The sequence below is a fragment of the Malania oleifera genome, chromosome 2, assembly GCF_029873635.1.
Source record: "Malania oleifera isolate guangnan ecotype guangnan chromosome 2, ASM2987363v1, whole genome shotgun sequence".
NCBI classification, from domain to species: Eukaryota; Viridiplantae; Streptophyta; class Magnoliopsida; order Santalales; family Ximeniaceae; genus Malania; species Malania oleifera.
The window spans coordinates 116,205,441-116,225,583 of record NC_080418.1 but is presented as its reverse complement, the minus strand read 5'-3'; positions in this window follow the sequence as shown (position 1 = coordinate 116,225,583).

The following is a 20,143-nucleotide window of genomic DNA, read 5'->3' as shown; positions in this document are numbered from 1 at the left end:
ACCCACTTAGGTCTTGAAGTTGCGTGGGGCCCACAAGACCAGGTAGGGCTCACATGAGTTTTCGAAATTCGAATTTAATCCTTTAAAAAAATACTAAAACATGGCTTAATAATAATAATAATAATAATAATAATAATGATTTTAAAAAATAATTAAAAATAAATAAATAATTAATTAATTAAATGGGAGTGGTGGCAAATACTCCCACATGGCCTCCATCCCTATCCCATACTCAACCCATACCTAACACATCCCTTGCCCATTCTTCAATTTAAAAAAAAAAAATTATAATTTAACCCCCCCTCCTCACACTTTTACAAATTTCATTTCTTCCCTAAAATTTTCCTATAAATAAGAAGCTCTCAACCTTCATTTTTCACAAAAATTTTCAAAAAAAGAGAAGGATTAGTGAGTGAAAAAATTAGTAGTGGAGAAAGAATTTTTGAGTAAGTTCTCACTCACCCACTCTTTCCAATCTCATTTCTAAGAGATAGTTATTGTATTCGTAGCACAAGGTAAAAGAAGAGGTAAATAAATTTGATTATATTATTATTATTTTTTTTAATTCATACCCGAGTTTATTTTATAAGTAAATTTCAATTATGTTATTTCTACAAAATTTCCATGAGTTTATTTTTTACGCATATTTAATTATATCAGTTCTATCTTTAATATACTTGCATTTATTTTGGGTTAAGAAATGTTCTGATCCCCTCGGGTAAATTTTAAGCATTTCTTTCTATTAAACAAAAAAAAAATTATATATATTTTTAACACAAAAATTGTGTGGCATGAGTTTATTTCTACGTTGCATGAAAATATGAGTAAAGATGAGATCTTCACGAGATTATTTTAAATTGCATAAATTATAATAAGATGATCTTAAAACCCCTTATGGTAAAGGAAGTTCAAAGTTACAGATGTTCGGTACCGCAGCTTAAAGTTTAAACGAATCAGAGTGCACCCACACTGTTTACAGAGTGGTTATTTATATTAGTGGATTTCTCCTGAGTGCACATCTGGTTCCAGACCAGTATTTAATAAGGAAAATCTCATTTAATGTTTACGTATGTTGATTTAGTTTTGTTGGCCAGCCAACTAAGTCCAGTCTTTGGACCGCACAACCCAGTCATGGGGATAAACATGACTTACAGCAAACAGACCTAAGGGTGGTTTTTACAATATATGTTTATACATATTTAATTATGTATACAAAGTTATTGATGATTTGAAGGAAAAGTGTAAGTTTACATGAAAATGATCATTCTTATGCTTAAATGACGATCTAAAGAAAACGTATAAGGAAAAGTATATGTATGTTTATCATTAAATATTTTTACAGTTTTAAAGTTAAAAATTTAGTTTAACAGTTATAGTATATGATTATAAAATTTTACTGTTGTAATTGATGACAAAAGTTTTATGCAGAAATTTTTAATTTTATATTTATTTTAGAAGCAGTTTTGAAGTTATAGTATTAAATATTGTTTTATGAAATTTTTAAAAAGCTCATTTTGGCCACACACTAATAATAATCTTATTTACTTACTGAGCGTCATCTCACTCCAATCATATTTTTATTTCAGATAACTCTGAAGGGCATGTCAGAAATCAGGCTTAGCAAGCATACGGGTGGGGATGGAAAAATAAAGATTGATTAGAAATATTAGTATGATGCCAGATATTTATGCTTGTGTAATTTTTCTTCTTTTGAAATAAATGATTGTAATATGGATAATTAGCGCTCTAGTTTAATAATAATTGAGTTTATTTACTTCCGCTGTAAATCAATAGTAAAAAGTAAATATCCCAGACCCTTCAGGGTTGGGGTATTACATTTGGTATTAGAGCAATAGGTTATAGGTTCTGTAGACTTTAAGAAAAAATTTTACTAGAGCATAAGCATAACCATGATGTGGGCAAGAACGGGTAAATTAGGATTTTTTTTTTTTTGCCTATAACTTTGATTAAATTTTAAAGATAAGGTTATGATTTTAAAATAATTCTAGTCCTTTCCCTCAAAATGGACCAAAGGAACAACAACGTGAGTGTTGAAGGAAACGAGAATAATACGAGTACTTGCAATGGAGAAGACATCAATGCTACTACAGTGTTGCATGATGTGGCACAAGTCATGAAGGAATTTTTGCGAAACTTTAAGGATTGGAATGATCCACCAACTCATGAAGGTTGTGTGGTTGAACAGTTCAATCGAATGCGCCCTTCAACTTTTGAGGGAAAATTAAATCCAATTGCTGCAAAAGATTGGATGCATGGAAGAAATACTACGAGTCCTTCATTGTACGGACGAATAGAAGGTGCTATATGCTACCTATAAAATGACTGGTGAGGCCAAACGCTGGTGGAACTTGAAAAAGTTACTCCTAGAGGAAGGATCAAATCCAACCATCCTTACGTGGGAGCGTTTTAAGGAAATATTCTTTGAACGATTTTTCCCCAAAACCACCAAAGATGCGAAGGCCAGGGAGTTTTTGGAGTTAAAACAGGGAAATATGAACGTACAACAATATGCAGCAAAATTCATTAAATTATCCCGGTTTGCACCATATTTGGTTCCGGATGAATCAAAGAAGGCCCAAAAATTTGAAGAAGGCTTGAACTCAAGGATTTATGTAACAGTATTCAAGCTCGAAGACTTCTCCAAGTTGGTAAACAAAGCAACGAAGGCAGAAGAAAGTCTACAAAGGAGTGTGGAGATATCCGACCAGAGAAAGAGACCCATGCCACAAGGGTTTCACTCTGGTAGAAATCAAGGACCTTGGAAAAGGAGCAACAACAACAACAACAGCAATGTGGGGTGAGGGCAAACAGCGAGAAATCCAAAAAATGCACAAAGCACCCCTTGTCCAAAATACAACAAATTACATGGGGGAGAGTGTCAAGCCGGATTAGGGGTCTGTTATCCATACGATCAGCCTGGTCATATGCAACGAGAATGCCCACAAAACAACTACAACCCAAATCAACAAAGAGGAGGCAACCAGGCACCTCGAAACAACAATCAACAAAACACCGCTCAGGCACGTGTCTATGCCCTCACTCCAGGAAATGCTGAAAATACTAATGATGTGGTGACAGGTATTATTCCCATATTCTCCAAGAAAGTAGTAGTATTATTTGATTCTGGAGCCACGCACTCCTTTATATCTACAGCTTATGTTTAAATATGTGGGGTTGAGACTCAGCCATTAGAAACTGAGTTATATGTGGTTACACCAACGGGAACCTCAGTAGTATGTAGAAAAATACTTAAAGGTTACCCAATTTGTATTGAGGAAAGAATACTACCAGCTAACTTGGTAGTATTTAGTATGCACGAGTTTGACGTAATTCTTGGGATGGACTGGCTAGCTACTAGTTATGCTAGTATAAATTGTTATAATAAGGAAGTGGTGTTTAGACCTCCTGGAGGGCAAGAATACAAGTTCAATGGAACTCATGTATGCCCTTCACCACAAATATTGTCGGCTATCCAGGCAAATAGATTACTCTTGAATGGATGTCAAGGGTACCTAGCATGTGTGGTGGAGGCACCAAAGGAAGAATTGAAGCTCAAGGATATCCCAATAGTAAGGGAATTCTTGGATGTATTCACTGAGGATTTACCTAGGCTACCTCCTAACTGCGAAATCGAGTTTGTTATAGACCTACTACCAGGGACGACACCGATATCCAAAGCTCCATACAGAATGGCACCGATAGAATTGAAAGAACTGAAGGAACAATTACAAGAGTTGTTGGACAAAAGATTCATCAAACCCAACGTGTCACCATGGGGAGCGCCGGTACTGTTCGTTAGAAAGAAAGATGGATCGATGAGAATGTGTATTGATTATCGAGAAATAAATAAAGTGACCATTAAGAACAAGTACCCAATACCTTGCATAGATGACTTATTTGATCAACTCCAAGGAACACAAGTCTTCTCTAAAATTGACCTCCAATCAGGGTACCATCAAGTGAAAATCAAATCAGAAGATGTTCCAAAGACTGCATTCCAAACGAGATATGGTCACTATGAATTCTTAGTCATGCCATTTGGACAAACCAATGCTCCTGCTGCCTTTATGGACCTTATGAATAGGGGTCTTTCGTGAATATTTAGATCAATTTGTGGTGGTCTTCATTGATGATATTTTGATTTATTCAAAAAGCCCCCAGGAATATGAGAACCATTTGAGGCTAGTACTCAAAGTACTAAGAGAAAAGAAACTCTATGCCAAACTTACGAAATGTGAGTTCTGATTGGAAAGAGTTGCATTCTTAGGGCACGTGATGTCTAAGGATGGTATTTCTGTGGACCCAAGTAAAATAGAGGTAGTAGTGGATTGGGCGAGACTGAAGAATATTCATAAGATCAGGAGTTTCTTAGATCTGGCAGGATATTATCGTCAATTTGTGGAAGGGTTTTCTAAAATATCTGGTCCTTTGACGAGATTGACAAGAAAGAATGTGAAGTATGAATGGACTGACGAATGTGAGCAAAGCTTTCAAGAATTAAAGCAACGACTCATCACTGTCCCGGTGCTGACAATTCCATCAGGAGAAGATGGTTTTGTGATCTACAGTGATGCATCTCGGAAAGGGCTCAGGTGTGTATTAATGCAACAGGGGAAGGTCATTGCATATGCTTCTCGACAACTCAAGGAGTACGAGAAGAATTATCCCACACACGATTTGGAACTGGCAGCGTGGTATTCGTACTAAAGATCTGGAGACACTATCTCTATGGTGAAAGGTGTGAGATTTTCACAAACCATAAAAGTCTCAAATACTTTTTCACACAAAAGGAATTAAACATGAGATAGAGAAGATGGTTAGAATTAATCAAAGATTATGATTGCACCATCAACTTTCACTGGGGAAAAGCCTACGTGGTAGCAGATGCATTAAGTCGAAAGTCAATGAATGTGTTAGTCTCGGCAATGGTGACCCAACATCAATTATGATGGACTTGGAAAGATTTGGTGTGGAAATAGTGGAAGGAAATCATCAAGCTCTCATTGCTAATCTGGTAATCCAACAAACCTTACCGGAAAAGATTAAGGCTGCACAGATGGAAGATGCAGAGCTAGTGAAGATTATTGGTAAGGTACAGAGTGGACTGAAGGGAGACTTTAACATCTCTGACGATGGAGTTTTGAGATTCCAAACTAGATTTTGTGTGCCTAATGACAAAGATATCAAAAGGACAATCTTGGAAGAAGCTCATCGATCTATTTATACAGTGCATTCGAGAAGCACGAAGATGTATTGGGACTTGAGAGAGTCTTTTTGGTGGAATAACATAAAGAGGGAGATTGCACAATTTGTGGAGCAGTGCCTTACTTGTTAGCAAGTAAAGGCTGAGCACTAGAGACCATCAGGACCACTACAACCACTCCACATTCCTGAGTGGAAATGGGAGCACATCTCCATGGATTTTGTAATTGGGCTACCTCTAGCACTCCATAGATAGAACACCATCTGGGTGGTTGTTGATCGTCTAACGAAGACCGCTCACTTTATTTTAATCAAAGTTAACTACTATATGACCAAGCTTGTAGAGTTATATGTTTAAGAGATAGTTAGACTACATGGCGTGCCCGTGTCTATCGTATCAGATCAGATCCACGATTCACATCACAATTCTAGAAGAGTTTGCAAAGAGCCTTGGGATCACGACTTATTTTAGCACAACATTCAAATATTGGAGGATATGTTGAGAGCTTGTATACTGGATTTCAAAGGAAGTTGGATTCAGTATCTGCCGTTAGTTGAGTTCGCCTGTAACAACAGTTATCAGTCCAACGTAGAGATGGCACCGTATGAAGCGTTATATGGTCGAAAGTGTTGATCCCCATTATATTGGGATAAGGTTGGCAAACGACGAATTTTAGGTCCCGATATTATACAAAGGACCTTTGAGAAAATTAAGCTCATCTCAGGCAAAATAAAAACTGCTCAAAGTCGGCAAAGGAGCTATGCGAATACCCGCCAGCATGAGTTGAGTTTGAAGTGGGCGATAATATATTTTTAAAATCGCTCCAATGAAAAGAATCATGAGGTTTGGGAAGAAGGGCAAACTAAGCCCCAGGAATATTGGACCATTCAAGGTATTGGAGAAGATTGGTCAAGTAGCTTACAGAATTGTCCTACCTCCTGCACTATCAAGAATTCATGATGTATTCCATGTCTCAATGTTAAAGAAGTACGTTCCAGACCCTTCTTATGTGATAAGTTATGAGTTATTAGAAGTTAGTGACACTCTATCATATGAAGAAGTACCAATCCAGATTTTAGACAAGAAGGATCAGGAGTTACGCACGAAGAAGATTTCATTGGTAAAAGTGTTCTAGCACAACCATGACATTGAGAAAGCATCATGGGAACTAGAAGTAGAAATATGCCAGAAATACCCACATCTTTTCGACAATAGTAGGATCGAATAAAAGCACAACATTATACAATGTACTAATTTTAATTTTAGTAAATTTTGAGGACGAAATTTTTATAAGGAGCGAAGGATGTAATAACTCAAAAAAAATGTAGAATTATAATAATGATCTTTTAGTTAGTATCAAAACAAAAGTGTTTCTTTGTTAGGATCCTTGATTCCATGTTTGATACTTAAGAAAAACCTTGTCTAAGCGAGTGCTCAGAGATCATTACGGCTCAGTCGCTCCCTAAAGGTCGACCTGATCAAAATGGAATTTCATAGGATAAAACAGGGTAGACACTGTTTGTATACATAAATAAGTACATAAAATAATATTTTGACTGATATAATTTGTAGAAATATATGATAAAATAATAATAATAATAATAATAATAATAATAATAATAATAATAATAATAATAATAATATGGGTATCCTATGAGGGACCCACAAAACCGTGTGGGGCCCACATGAGTCTCGAAGCCGTGTGGGGGTCCACATGAATTTCGAAGCTGTGTCGGCTTAATAAAACCATGTGAGGACTATTGGAGTTATGTAGGACCCACTTAGGTCTCGAACTTGTGTGGGGCCCACATGAGTTTTCGAAATTCGAATTTAATCCTTTAAAAAAAAATACTAAAACATGGCTTAATAATAATAATAATAATAATAATAATAATAATAATAATAATAATAATAATAATAATGATTTTAAAAAATAATTAAAAATAATTAATTAATTAATTAATTAATTAAGTAATTAATTAAATGGGAGTGGTGGCAAACATTCCCACATGGCCTCCATCCCTCAATCCATACCTAACCCATCCCTTGCCCATTCTTTAATTAAAAAAAAAAAATTATAATTTCACCCCCCTCCCCACACTTTTACAAATTCCATTTCTTCCCCAAAATTTTCCTATAAATAAGAAGCTCTCAACCTTCATTTTTCACAAAAATTTTCAAAGAGAAGGATTAGTGAGTGAAAGAATTAGTGGTGGAGAAAGAATTTTTGAGTAAGTTCTCACTCACCCACCCTTTCCGATCTCATTTATGAGAGATAGTCATTGTATTCGTAGCGTAAGGTAAAAGAAGAGGTAAGTAAATTTGATTATATTAATTTTTTTTATTTAAAATTCATACCCAAGTTTATTTTGTAAGTAAATTTCAATTATGTTAGTTCCACAAATTTCCATGAGTTTATTTTTTACGCATATTTAATTATACTAGTTCTATCTTTAATATACTTGCATTTATTTTGGGTTAAGAAATGTTCTAATCCTCTTGGGTAAATTTTTAGCATTTCTTTCTATTAAATAAAAAAAAAATTATATATATTTTTAATACAAAAATTATGTTGCATGAGTTTATTTCTATGTTGCATGAAAATATGAGTAAAGATAATATTTTCACGAGCTTATTTTAAATTGTATAAATTATAATAAGATGATCTTAAAACCCCTTATGGCAAAGGAAGTTCAAAGTTATAGATGCTTGGTACCGTAGCATAAAGTTTAAACAGATCAGAGTGCACCCACACTGTTTTACAGAGTGGTTATTTATGTTAGTGGATTTCTCCTGAGTGCACACCTGGTTCCAGACTACGATTTAATACGGAAAAACTCACTTAATGTTTACGTACGTTGATTTAGTTTGGTCGGTTAGCCAGTTAAGTCCAGTCTTCGGACCGCACAACCTAGTCATGAGGGTAAACATGACTTACGGCAAACAGGCCTAAGGGTGATTTTTACAATATATGTTTATACATATTTAATTACGTATACAAAGTTATTGATGATTTGAAGGAAAATTGTAAGTTTACATGAAAATGATCATTCTTGTGCTTAAATAACGATCTAAAGAAAACGTATAAGGAAAAGTATATGTATGTTTATCATTAAATATTTTTACAGTTTTAAAGTTAAAAGTTCAATTTAACAATTATAGTATATGATTATAAAATTCTACTGTTGTAATTGATGACAAAAGTTTTATGCATAAATTTTTAAATTTATATTTATTCTAGAAGCAATTTTGAAGTTATAGTATTAAATATTGTTTTACGAAATTTTTAAAAAGCTCATTTTGGCCACACACTAATAATAATCTTATTTACTTACTGAGCATTGTCTCACTCCAATCATATTTTTATTTCAAATAACTTTGAAGGGCATGTCGAAAATCAGGCTTATCAAGCAAGCAGGTGGGAATAGAAAAATAAAGATTGATTAGAAATATTAGTATGATGCCAGATATTTATGCTTGTGTAATTTTTCTTCTTTTGAAATAAATGATTATAATATGGATAATTAGCGCTCTGGTTTAATAATAATTGAGTTTATTTACTTCCACTGTAAATCAATAATAAAAAGTAAATATCCCAAACCCTTCGGGGTTGGGGTATTACAACCCACACCTTTTCAGTGGGGTCCAATAGTAGTCAAAAAGGAAGCTAATGATTCAGATAAGTAAATAGGTAGGTTTTTTTGCAGGTCAATCAATTGTATGTAATAGTTTTATGTTTTGGTTGGTTTTGGGAGAGTTATCTTTGGTTATTGTAATCTCCCAGGACTGTAAATGTAACCACGGTATTCTTCCACCATAAGTGAGGGTAATTAATAAAATTACAGTAGGTTTTTCCTTAGAGATTGATACATGAGATAAATAGAAAATTTTGAGGACAAAATTTTTCTAAGGAGGGGAGGATGTAGAGACCTGAGAAAAAATACAAACAATGAAAATGATAAAGGAAAAGGAAAAAGAAAAGAAAGAAATTTTAAAAGGGGGCATCAACAGGATCTTGTCGATGAGCGCCTTGTGCTCGTCAACAAGAGGATACTGAGAGCAGGAATTTCAAGCCATTAAGGATTCGTCGACGAACCCATTATCTTCATCAACGAACGCCCTTTTGTAACTCGTCGATGAGTACATGTGTCTCGTCCATGAGGACATGTGGCCAGCAGTCCATATATATATATATATATATATATATATATACTAAAATCATATTTTTGTGAGAAAATTTATTTTCTCTTCCTTCTCTCTCTCTAGGTTATGGCTCCTCCTCCTTCTCTCTTCGATTCCGGTTCTGTTTAAGCCCGTTTCAATGATCAAGAACCACCACGATGATCTAGGGGTGATTCTCTGAGTGTTAATTGGAGCGGATTGTTGATTTGGGGTCCTTGGGCACCACTCCAAGATCAGGGTAAGTAAGTTATTTTAGGTTTTAAATGATTATTTGGAATATGTGGACTTAGAAAATGTGTTAGATGATAAATATACTGGGGTTGAGTTGATTGAACTAGAGATAATGCGATTTCAGGGTTTCGAGTTCTGAACGCCGTGGGCGTGGTTTAGGGCTTTAGTAGGAAGCAGGTAAGGGGATAGATTAAGTCAAGTATTTTCAAAAAGTTAATCATTGAATATACAATATTTGATTTAGAAATGCATATATGAATTAGTATAGTTTTTGAGAATACTGATGTTGAACTAAGGAAACCTTAAAAACATATTTAATATTATTTTTGTCAGCAAAATATGTTTTCCTAGGCCAGATAATATATTACAAAATAGTACTCACTTATGTGTGGCATGAGTATAAATTTACTGTAAATAATGGTATGTTATAATATTTTATATTTTCACAGAACAAGCATGATTTGATGAAGGGAAGTACCTGTCAAAGAATAGCTCATTGAATTGTTCCCAGGTTAGTGCCACCTTTACCAGTCTCTGTCCTTTTGACAGCTTCCTAGAAAGCCACCAACGTTTCGCATCTCCTGTCATCTTAAACACGACGTAACGGACCTTCTGCTCATCCGTGCAGCCGAGTACTTCCATTATCTCTTTAATTTCTTGAACCTAGTTCTCTATAGCCACTTGATCAAGTCCCCTATCAAAAGTCGTAGGGTTCAATCTCATGAACTCTTTGATGCTATGACCCTGTTCTATAGATGGATAGTTCTGCACTCTAGGATCCATCCTCATTTCTGCTCTGACCTGACGGGCTATACCCCTTAACATAGTGGAGGTATCAAAGTCCTCCTTACTAGATGCATCTGAGTCATAAGTTCCTTCTCTAGTATCAACATCCTTACCTCTAGGATCCATCCTGAAAATAGGATAGAAAAGAGTTAAGAATTCCATTATCATAACCTACTCAACACAATCATTAAACTAAAATCCAATATTAGTCCAAATTCTCAACTTAAGGACCAGTCCCATAGCTTAGAAACGAAAAACATCTAAGGTTTGCCACGGTTTGTCTGAAATCATCGACTACTTCAGAAAAATCACAGGAAGCCATTGACGTACTTTCACCTCCAGGCTACAAGACAAAATCCTATAACTCTCAATGCGTAACCTACCCATTTCCTATCCTCATTGTCATCCACTCCTATACTCTAATATTAATCATCCCTAAGTCTACAGAACCTAAAACCTAATGCTTTAATACCACCTTGTGATGCCTCGAACCCACCAAAAGGGCTCGAGTGCCACGTGTTTCCATTTTCCTATATCTGATACTATAACATCAATTACACAACGAAAAAATAAATTAACATCCTTTATAACATACTAGAGTTTTATATACATAACCCAAAAGAGAGCATCCTCCAACATCCAGTATTCAAATATATACATCTCAGAAAACTTAAACAAAACCCAAAAATATACATCAAAAGTCTATACCCTCACTCTCACAAAAATGCTAAGACACTAGGCCAGCACCGAGCTCACTGAGCTTGATCACATGGAGATCCTAAAAAAGATAAAATTTCATATCGGGTGAGACACATCTCAATAAGACATAGCACCAGTGTGTAGCTATCATGAGATTTGTGTACAAAATATATAATCATCATTTACAAATTAATCCACAATTATAAAATCATTATCTATCCCTACTCACACACATACAACATATTTTACTAACGAGAGTTCCCAAAGATTGGGGTGATTACCCACCCATACAAGTAACAACCCTCTGCTCTAATACCTTATGCAACCAATGGCTACAACTAAAGCATATCAGAGCACTTATCTTACTCGGTAAGCCCTCAGGATGATAGTTTATCTTGTATTCACACACATTCACAAAAATGTTTACTAGTGAAGGTTCCCGAGAATGGGGAAGATTACCCGCCCATACAGGTAACTTCCCTCTGCCCTAATACGTTATGTAGCCTGGTATGGCTATATATGATACCTATCAGGGCACTTGCCTATCTCAACAAGCCCTTGGGTGGAGTGTTTACCTCGTCCCAAATAAATATAATACTACAATATATCATACATTTAATACTACAATTCACATTCGCTGAGATTGAGGCATTACGTGTCCCCGTCCCTCAATCCAGCCATACACAATTATCGTCATCGAGACATTACGTATCGCTGTCCCCCGAAACCTTTCACAATAATCGTCATAGGGGCATTACGTATCGTCGTCCCCTAAGACCTTTCTCAATATTACACATCACATAAATTTGTTTCCCATTTGTTGTTCTCATATTATACATATGGTTAAATTAAACAATTATACATTTAGAAGTCAGATTGGTTGTTCCCATACTGGTCTAGACTCCAAGAGGGACTCAAACCTTCTCAGCCCAATCGACCATCCTGTCTCCACACTCTTTCTATGTGTCGGTGCACTAAGCTCTACAGAAATCACGGGCAACAATACTGTGCCTCACTATAGTCCACTAGAGTTCTCAAATCATACATTGCAATTTAACATTCACATCCTGCTCTGATTAAACAATTCACATGCAGTATATATTTTAATCACATTTCAGTATTTCTAACATCTCATAAATATATCATACTTCAACACAGTAATTTCATTTTACTCATGCCACACAATTTAAATAATACTCATAATTATATCATCAGAAATAATAAAAGTCAACCCATGTTTATCATTAGTTTTACTGAAAATACACATCAAATTATCTCCACAATTTCAGAAAACTCATTACTTTAATCATTCCATTTTCACAAATAATAACTATAGCCCTAGGCTCAAAAATCTCAGTTTAAGCGGTTTGCTTTCAATACTTGTAGGATAATCATATAAATACACAAATAATTTCCATTTTAACCAGTGAAATTTTAAATCAACTAGCTTAATCTATTCCCCTCACCTAGTTTCCTAAACTATGCTAGCAGGGACCCAAAAATAATGCCTACGGTGCTCATCCAAACCCTAGTTTATCAACTCAAATCCCAGATCAACAATTATTAAACATCCCCAAGCCCATACATCCTTTTTAAATAATCATATACTAAACAAATGACTCATTTCTACACTTACCTCAACTTTGGATAAAAGCATGGAAAGACCCCGTTCGAGAATCCACTCCGCTATACTTGTAGAAAATTTCCCTTGGATTCTCGTAGCGGCTTCCAATCATCAAATCAGGCGACAAACGATGAGAAAGTCGAAGAGAGAGAGAGAGAGAAAAAAAGATAGAGAGAGAGAGAGAGAAGCGTCATTTTTAGAGAGAGAAAAAGGGAGATTTAGGTTGCTTAATGAGTAAGAAATGAAATTTTCAATTTATAAGCTGTTGACTTGGCCAACCTCGTGGACGAAATGACGTCTTAGTCGACGAGTTACAGAAGAACGTTCATTGATGAAAGAAGGACTTTGTCAATGAACCCAAATCCTAAAAGTTCTGCTGCTTGGGATATTTTCATCGATGATGCCTGAACTTCATCAACGAACCACTGAAGGACCTTCATTGACAAAAATAGGGGATTCGTCAACGAATCCTACTATTTCTTAAAAAATTTCCCCCTTTTCATTCCTTCATTATTTTCCATAAATAAATTTTCTAGGTCCTTATAGTTTTCCTTTGTTTTCCCTTCAAAAAAAAAAAAAAAGTTGGTGACTCTGATTTTTAGCCATTCATGATTATCTTACTAGAGTCTTTGTTTCCAGTCTTTGTTTCCTTCAGGTTTTCTTGTTTTGGGTTCGCTATGCAACTCACATTTCATTGGCTCCCCCAAATAGAATTTGATATCGACATGTTCATATTGGTAGGTGTATATGTGAGTTTAGGCATGAATAATGACACATATTTGTGGATGTGTGTTTACTATAGTTTGGTGAGTGTTTTTGAACGTAGGTCTTGGCATGAACGTGAATGGGCAGCATATGCATGCATGGGGTGGGAATCATAAATAAAAATGCATAACAATTGAGTGGAAATGCATGACTTAATGATGCCATGATAGTACATATAGAGTGCAACCTATATGCTTAATAGTGAAGTGGAATCTATATGGGTATGGATTAAATAATATTAGATTACATTCTTGAACAAGATGCGTATATAATGAATGATTGGGTGCGCAAAAGTGTGCAAAATAGTGTATTTGAATGCAGGAATGTGTAGATGGGTATGGATAAGTGCATGAATTTGCATTAAATTATATGTCAATAAGTATGCCTACATGTATGTGCACAAGGACTTGGGTACACATATGAATTTGAGGTATATACACTGCATATGTTATGTTGCACATACAAGGAAAAGAGGAATCGAACTGTGTACCTAAATAAATTGAAATTCAAGATGGATGTGGATAATGGACATGTATGTACATGGTTGGGAGTGAATGATAGTGCATATAATAAGATTTAGATACATACATAGATGTGGTAGCATAGGAGCAGGAATGTGGATAAAAGGGATGGATGCATTGAATACAAGCATGGATGCATATGTAATATAGGAATACGAAATTGCAAGTACATAAATGAATATGTGTTATGTGATAATGTGCATGTGGGTATATGTATATCTAAAATATGTGTTTTTATATATAAAGTGCATGTGTATTTTATATATTGTAAAATAAGAATTCATGCATGATTTTGGGTATGCAAACATAAGAATATAAATATGACTATGAATGAATGAATGATAAATACATTTGATAATTGTAAATGCCCATTTTTGATCTAGAGGTTCTCTAGTGTTAATCAGCAGGCTTATGAGAGGTTTTAACCCCTTTAGGGGGCTTTAACTGTGATTCAAGACCTCTCAAAGTCTACTCCAAGGACACTCTAGGAATTTGTGATTTTAAAAGGAGCCCTAGCTTCCTTTTGCCTATAAATAGGTGGAGAAGCTAGGGGAGACCCACAAGAAGAAAGGGATGTTATAATTGGTGATATCCCTAGAGTGGGTTGAATTAAATAATTTAAATTTTAGGTCAAATATTTAACCGATTAACAACCTAAATCAAACTTGAGTTTAGTGTATATAAGACAATCACAAACAATGCATAAACATAAATATACAATTGCAGAAATTTAAAGAGTGTAGAGATAGAGAAAACAAACCCACGATTTTACAAGGTTCGGCTATACTCGCCTACGTCCTTGCCTCAAGACAACCACTTGAGGATTTCCACTATTCACTCCTTCAACAAGGCAGAGCTACCTTTTACAATCCCTCCTTATAGGTGGAGAAGCAATATCCCCTTGCTTGGCACGATTCCAACCTGAACCGTGAATGAAGAAAAAAAATACAATGGTTTGTGTACAAAGAATGCACCTTAAAGAGCTGATGAGTACAATGAAAGAACAAATCTAATACACTCTCAAGAATTAGAATGAAGCTCAATGGAGAGGAATGATGTTCTCTAAGTATTTTGAAAATATAAATGTAAGAGAACTTGCAAATTAAGTGAAATATGTTTCTCAATATTGCTCAAAGATTAAAAGATGTTCAAAAGTGTTCTCTAACTCTCTAAGCCTAGTATTTATAGGCAAACTTGAAATATAGCCGTTTTATAGCCATTAGAGAGTTTAACATATATTTTATTTTAGAAAATAGGACCGTTTGATAGCGATTCTTGGATTTTCCCGAGAGTTCCAGTCAACTGGACTGAGGTTTGGTCACCCGAACTGTAGGCAATTTCCAGAATAGTGATTTTTGGTTGCCCGACCTTGTGCTCCAGTTGCTCTAATCATCCTGTATGAACTTTGGTCGCGCGGACTCAACCTCTGGTCGCCCGGCTGCCTTATATTTTTGAGTTCTTGGGCCTTTTCATATTCAAACACTTCTTAGACCTTTTGAAATATTTTATCACTTTAATAAAATGATTTTCCATAAAAAAATTTAAGTCCCTAAAGTCCATCTACAGTCAAGTATGAGCTTCACTTCAAATTCATAAGAAATGTACTTACAATCAAACATAAATGCAATACAAATGAAAATTCTTTAAGTCTTCAATTATTGCTTCTTTAAATGCTCCATGAAATATGCCAAGTGATGTGTCATTGAATGCTTCATGGCTTCCATTTTGCATTGGTCATCATGCTATCTTAAATCAACATTCCTGTTCACATACTTAAAGCATAATGAGATGCTTTGGTTTGTCATTATCAAAACAGGATTAAGCTAAAAAAATCCAATAAGGGAGAGACTAAGGAAAAGGCTTGCACAACTCTAACCCCAGAAGAGAGAAAGAAATAAAGAGAGAAAAAAAAAAAAAAGAAAGAAAGAAAGAAAGAAAGAGGATAATGAAAAAACAAAAAGGAGAGAAAAAGGAAGAGAAGGACTAGGGAGGGGATTTTGGCACAATTAAAAAACCATAGAGCTAGACAAGAAAAGAGAGGAGGATAGGGGGTACGACTACACACAAGCAAGAGATGAGAGAATAAGGGGGGGACTCACAACAAACTCTAGAGAGAAGAGGAGAGCTTGCATACTAAGCACCCTAGCTAAGTTGGAAAAGAGGACGAGGAGAACCCTTTGAACTAGAGAGGTTAAGAGTTCTTGAAGCATTTGGTCGCAACCTTAAATAAAGCATCAAGGTGACCCTTTTAGTACTTCTATATGGCAACATATGTCTTTATTTCTAGGTTCAATGGAAATATAACGAGCATATTATGGTTTATTTTTGTGATGAATCTTCATAGATGAAGTTTTCATAGTTGTATTTCTTTTTTTGAATGAACACTCCTCACATGCCAAATTATATATGTTTTTTGTAACATGATAGAACATGGCCTCTAGGGTTCGGGCCATGGCAGCAGTTGCAAGAAGTAGTGGTGGCTATGTTGACTTTTTGAGTCCGATATCTGTTTTGATGCTGACAAACCACAAGCTACTTATGTGTGTATTTAGCATTTGAACATGTTCATATTTCAGATCACACATAAGGGATAGGAAAATAGAAACCAAGATAGATATTAAATCTTATATCGTGTGGCGTTTTCCAAGGATGACATATGAGCAAAAGAAGAAAGAAGAAGACAGTTAATTTTATTGTAATTGCATTGAGTTTTCTAGTATGTAATAATTGCATCTCATGCATGATAATGATTGTATACTCAAAGGCTATAGAATGACCATAAGATCCATATTCCCTTCAATTAAAATTCTATGACTTATTCACACATGGTTAAATAAGTCCAAGGAAAAAAACAAGGAAAATCATGCACTTTGAAAGAGCCCCAGTCGTTCAAACCTTAAGCGTTCAAATTGCTTCGGCCAACTAAAGTTTTTATTAATGATTTTTTAAGGGGGTCGAGTGACCATCATGATCAACACACATCTCCCTAGGTCACCCGATGCATAATACCTGACTGACACATCGACCTCGATAGACTGGCCCTCAAAGGTAAAATTTGCATGGTTGACCGAAATGGACCATTCAGGTAACCGACGTCAAAGCTCAGATTACTGAACCTAAGAAGGGGTTCGGATCGCCTCACCTCAGCCGATCGACATTGTGATCGATCAACCAAACCCATAAGGATTTTCAAATTTGCTCTGTTGGTTTGGACGACTGGCCTATAGCTCCGGGCAACCGAACCTCTCGGGTTTGCAAGTTTTTACCGCACAAAATAGAGGTTAATTTTAATTAATCTTTTTCCAAAATTCCCTCCATGTCCCCAACGGTTTAAAATTTCGAGAATTTTATATATTCCCCCTCATTTTTGCTGATTAGCAAAGAGATTAGCAAGTTGATTAGAAAAAATCCTCTAAAAAATATTTGTGCTTTTATTGCTTACATTCTTCAATATTCAAAGTATACTATACTCTCTCTTTGATTATTTCTTGCAAAATTTTTAAAAGTAGAGAGCATCATTTTTCATACTCTTCATTTGCAAACCAATTGTAACTTGAAGAGTGTTTGATCTTCACTGTTCTAAGCTATATTCAACATCCCCTAAACTTAATCTTGCAAATATTTGTTGGAGATATTCTTGTGCATACTTGAAAATATTTATTTGTGTAAGGGTAATCGTCATCATCTCTTATTCTTTATTATTGAAAAATACTTTTGGAGATGTTATTTTCTTTGGATATTAGATCTTTGAAATATGCATAGTGAATATTTCATACCTAAGTCAAAGATCGTTTATATTATCCTCTCACACATTATTTGATTAACATATCTTTGAGAGGTGAATTTCACCAACTCTATTGAGTATAAATCTTTATCATTTGTGAGTGCGTTGATCATTTTTTGGTACATATCTGCTTAATGTAAGAAGAAAATTTATTTGTACACAAAGTTGTTGAATATTATTATATTCTTGACGTGTGGTCGAAAGAGGATTGCACTGGCCCATAACATGCACCAGATTGCTTAGACCTGGTTAAGAAAGCACCAGATGGTTTAGACCCGGTTAGGAAAACCAAGTACACATTTCTAAGGTGTGGTTGTAAAGGTTGGGGTCTACCTTGTGAATCTGGCTTGGGGTATTCCCTTGCCCAGTAAGGAAAGGGTATTGTAATCGGTGACACTCCACCCGTAAGTGAGAAAAGTTAGTAGAATTCTCTTGCTTATTAGCTTGAGGCGGGGACGTAGGCAGTATTGGTTGAACCTCGATAAAATATCTTGTGTCTGCTTTTAATTTCTTGCACTTTATATTCCTGCACATGTATGTTATATTTGATATATTGTGAATGTTGCACATGATTTAATTTCTGCATATTATTTTATCTACAAAATTGGTATATGCTTAGAAAGACCCTAGGTTTTGTACTACTGTTGCTGGTTTAGTAAAACCTATGAAGAAATTTTTAGTATCCAATTCACCCCCCCTCTTGGGATTACACCAATTCCAACAGGCTACAATAATCTAATCTAGATGTGGCCTACGATAGCAGCTATAAGCAATCACGGTAGCTGCAAAGAGTCAATCTAATTTGTTTTCACAATGATAGCAACTAGCAAAAGCACTATCTACGAGTTCAAGCAACAAATCCTACTACTAATAGCATCTTTAGTTGTTGGTTTAGAGGATCCAATGGGCTTATGCAGGGGTGGTATGGTAGGTGGCAGATGAAATTTTAATTGCGTATGAAAATAGGCCAGGTTTAGGTTGAGAGCACTAAAAGGGGCTACAACCATGGACTATTTGCAGCTACACATAGCAGAAGCTGCCATATCGTAAAGGGGGTTTTGCTACAGTTGGCAGCCAAGGTTTGCATGGAACCCTAGTGCGTGAGGAAGAAGACAACAAGCTTTAATTGGCCCATGCAAAGTGGTTCCCTTAAACCAGTTCAACCGGTTCTTTAGTTTGTTTGATTATTTGATTTATTTTATTAGTGGCTAGGGTTTACATGGAACCCAAATGCATAAGGAATAAGACAATAGGCTTTAATCAGCCCATGCAAAGCAATTCCTTTATACCGGTTCAACCCGTTCTTTAGTTAGTTTGGTTATTTGATTTGTTTTATTGATTTTATAATCCTCCTATATTTATTTAGCTAATTAAGTCCTATTTTAGTCATATATGAATGGATAAAAATAGGATTGATAAGGAAGAATGGTAAAAAGGGTAAGCCCTTAGCAAAAAGAAATCCCCTTCTTTTAGAAGCATAAAAAGCATATGGTTATGTCAAGATGCTATGGTTCGTTGTTTGTTTTTTGAAGCCTTTTATTTATGTTGAATATCTTATTAAAAGCCTTGTGATTCAACTATAATTTGAAGTTTGAATGCAACCTAATAGTAAGTATGTGCTAGTAATGATTTACATGGCTTAAAATGATTTGGATGCTTGCATGTTAATGATGCTTAGTGGACTCAACCAGGTCATTTTCTTTAGGTGATTCATCTTAGTCATCTCCGTATTTGCCCCTCAAAATTCCTTAACCTGGCTAATTATGGATGATAGGGAATATTACCCCATATGGTGACTTTTTCCTTCTCAACCCTAGGCAGGGACAATTACTTTTCCATAAGCCTATATAGGTGAATGGGTACCAATGCTTGCACCACAAAATTTTGATTCTAAGGGAAAATTTGGAATTTTATTGACAATCAAAAGATTTACAAATCTCGTATTGAAGGGTTAACTTCAATCAACCATTAAAACCTTGATTGACAATAAGGAGATTTTCAAATCTCCTATTTAAGGGGTTAACTCCAATCAATCATTAAAACCTTAATTGACAATCAAGAGATTTCCAAATCTCCTATTTAAAGGTTGACTTTGATAAATCATTAAAACCCTAATTGACAATCAAGATATTTTCAAATCTCCTATTTAAGAGTTCTCACCAATCAATCATTAAACATTAGGACCACAACTGTTAACTCTATGAGTCCAATCCTGTTTTGATAATGACAAATCACTTGGTATTTGATCTGTGCATTGAGTTTGTGAACAGGAACTATATATATAGAGTGCACAGAAGGACAACAAGTCATGGAAGTTATGAAGATGA